Source organism: Pezoporus occidentalis, unplaced genomic scaffold (assembly GCF_034315485.1).
Source record: "Pezoporus occidentalis ecotype Australia unplaced genomic scaffold, CSIRO_AGI_Poc_V1 ctg158, whole genome shotgun sequence".
Classification (NCBI taxonomy): Eukaryota; Metazoa; Chordata; class Aves; order Psittaciformes; family Psittacidae; genus Pezoporus; species Pezoporus occidentalis.
Genome location: NW_026913404.1, coordinates 2,248,644 through 2,252,045, shown reverse-complemented (window position 1 = coordinate 2,252,045; position 3,402 = coordinate 2,248,644).

Below are 3,402 nucleotides of genomic sequence, written 5' to 3'. Positions count from 1 at the left end.
CAGAGGTGTTCTGTGCCCTGCTTTCCTGCACCACACTGGCTGCAGGCAGGAGCTCCCTTCCCACCCTGACACCAGCAAACCCCTGCTGCGGGAGCGACGGCTTGCGCTGGCCCTTCCAAGGGCTGCCATGAAGTCCCACCCAGAAAGAAATGAGGTTTTGCCCCCCCACACTGTTGGTTGTGTTCCACCACGTATATCGGCTTCTGGGAGGCATTTCTAATTCTTCTTTAATGACCCTTCCACCCCATCCAGAGCTAAATCCATAAATTCTTCATTGAGAAACCCCTCTGAAAAGCCCCTGGGACTGAGTATCCCTGTGACTGGCTCCTCTGCTACAGTGGATCCCCAAAACCGCTCAGCACCACAGGATATGCTGGGGCCACAGTGCCTTTTGGGGTGCGCAGGGAGGGCGACACCGCTGACACGATGCTGGCTTGGCCCAGCAAGCCCTGATGCCTTCCCGAGTCCGGATGGGCTCAGATCAGTGGGACACGGTGGGATGGCCAAGCCCATGGTGGAGGTGTCAGCAGGACCTGGCAGTGGGGTGGCCAGTGGTGATGGGGCCGGTGCAGGCTGGAGCAGGGCGCACTTGGCAGGGTGCGGGATCCATGCTGGAGAAGGGCTTGCCAGGAAAATGCAATCTGGTTGCATAAAAACATAGTCCCCTCCCGCTCGAGAGCTCCTTACTCAGGTTAAGTCAATATTGCCACATCGCTGCCTGTAGAGGGGCTCACCCCCGTGGAAGGAGCTTGATGGGTGTTTTAGGAGCTTGGAAGGGAGGCAGGGAGTGTGGCTGGGTTGGCTCCACCCCTGCGGGTGGCTTCCCAGGGGACCACAGAGCAGCAACCCGGGGCTCAGCACCCTCCTATGAGCTCCTATAACCTGAGCAGTACGGAGCCAAAGCCCTCTCTGCAGCATGGGTTCCTACCTGGCAGGACACCCCTACTTCTTAACACTTGAGGCTTCAGTGGCACCAGTTGCAGGTACCAGCATGGGAGGAGCAGAGGGGCACAGAGCACAGAGGGGACCAGCTGCATCGGTAAAGTCATAGAAAGGTTCATTTACTGAATAAATGGTGCAAAAAAAAAAACCCTTCTGAGGCTCCAGAAGATCCCAGCTGGGGAGGAAAGCTCAGCATGCGGCACACAGCACTTTGGGCAGACACTGGAGCTCGGACATGAGCCATCAGAACCCCCAAACCACAGGCCTGAGCCCCCTCCCGAAAAACACACTGTGCAACACAGCTTTGTACAGCGCCTCTGATCCCAAGCCAGCACAAAGACAAAATACCTGGGCAGTTTACATAAGACATAGTTTTCCACTACAACAGAGTTTCTCTCCACCCCATGTTTCGCCCAGCAGCTGCAATTCTGCAGCTCTCAAGGGCATTTGCACACAAAAGTGAGCCACGCCAGAGATGTGGGGAGATTAGGAGTGAGCTGGTGCAAGAGAAGATGCAGTGCAAACCCCCCCAGTCCCGATGGAAAAAGACATTTCATCCCAAACACAGCTCACCTCACAAAGGGTTTAAGAATGAGGGGGCTTTGGGATGCATAAAGCTCATGGGGGGTAGGTGGCAGAGGAACAACCAGTCCCCTGAGCACCTGGGTATGTGTTGTCAATAGATATCAGTAGAAATAGAACCATATGAAAATTGGGGTACTTCTTGAGTAAATAAAGATGCTCAGAACTTCATGTGGTAAACTAAAAGCAGTTAGGTTGGGTTTCTCCCTCACCTTGTTCTGGGATCGGAGCCAGTGTATGCTGCCCAAGGTGGGAGGATGAACTGGGGATGTGGGTGCTGCTGCAACGATGCTCACAGCCTCCCAACACACTGAAGCACTGGGAAAATCCTCACCCCCACAAAAGATAAGGAAAACCAGGTCTGCATCTCACCTGGGGAGGAGCTCGGCACAGGTGTTTGGCCATGGCAGGAAATGTGCCAGTCTCCCAACATTAACTGGTCCCACAGGGACCAGATGAACGGTTCTTATTCTACATAGAAATCTATTTGGAAGCAGACATTGAAGCTGGGCACCCTGAAGACAAAGCTGTAACCTCAGTTCTAGTTAAACCAGAGTCATCATGGCTGGTAGCTGGTGAAGTCCAGAAATGGCCCCAACCTGTATGGGGCCAGGCCAGCAGCCCCAGGTCAGGGGTGAGCATGTTAAATCTGCCTCTGCTCACCAAAGACCTGAAGGTGCTCAGCTGGACAAGGCCATGGAAAGCCAAAGCAGGGGCACAGCCTGGCTCCAAGCGGGTCCAAGGCTTCGCTGCAGGTTTCAGCTTCACAACGAGCTGGCTTCTGATGCCTAATTCACCACTGAGAAGCAGCTGGCAAAGCCAGGGAGCACTTCAGAGCACCCCAATACCACACAGCCTCCCCACTACGTGCCAGAGCACTCAGCCCCTGCAAGGAAACTACTTCTCACCCCCCAAAAGCAGCTGGGAAGGCAACCCTCACTGAACCGGGATAGAGGAAACTCACCCACAGACAGGCACTGGCCTTCGCTGTAGCTGCCAGGACCCACAGCCCCCCAGCAACCCAAGGCAGGTGCAGCTGGATCCGTGCAGGAATATCTCCTGGTTGAAGGGTTCCATGCTCTCTGGCAGAGACAATCAGATACACACAGGGGATTGGGATCAATAGGTCACAGCATGCACTGCCTTACCCACAGAATGAAAATCAGCAGAGGATTTGGGGCTGGTGGGGAAGCCACAATCAGGCCTTTAATCCCACATGGGCACAAAATCCCGGGATAAAAAGGCCAGAGCTGGTCCTAATTGCTGACTGCTGTGTGCTTCTGAGTGTGTGAGCAAAACTTCTTAGGCTGCAGCAAGCCCGGGGTGGGGGGGGGGGCTGGGCTAGGCCAGGGAATCATCTCTTTGCCTTCTTGCTGCCCAAGCTTGAGCCTCCAGGCAGGATGGGCCCCGCATTTTGAGGGGATCTGCCCCAGCGCTGGCACTGGCTGCAACCTGCAGGGAAGGCGATGCTCCTGGAAGGAGCCGTGGTTGTTCCCAAAGACAGAAAACCCCGGGAGGTGCTGGAGCAAAGTAAACCGTGTGGGGGAGGCTGGTAGTGGGGACATCCAGCCTCTCCATGCCTGTGTGTGCCCTGAGCCTATCACCACCGGCCCATCGGGGCTGGCAGCACACACACACACATATATATATAACACTGACTATACGTAGGTACACACGGTGTGTGTCTGTGCACCTATACCCTGACTCGGGGAGGAGGTCACTGCTGACCCTGCACGTCTCGGGGTCCCAGTCCTGTCGGAGCCCCTCTCGGGCAGAGCTGAGAGCAGGAGCGCGGGGCTGCACCGGGGCGCTCCTAAGGGTGCGGAGCGCCGAGGGAGGTTCTGCGGGCAGGGGGCGGGGCAGCCAGGGGCCGCCTCC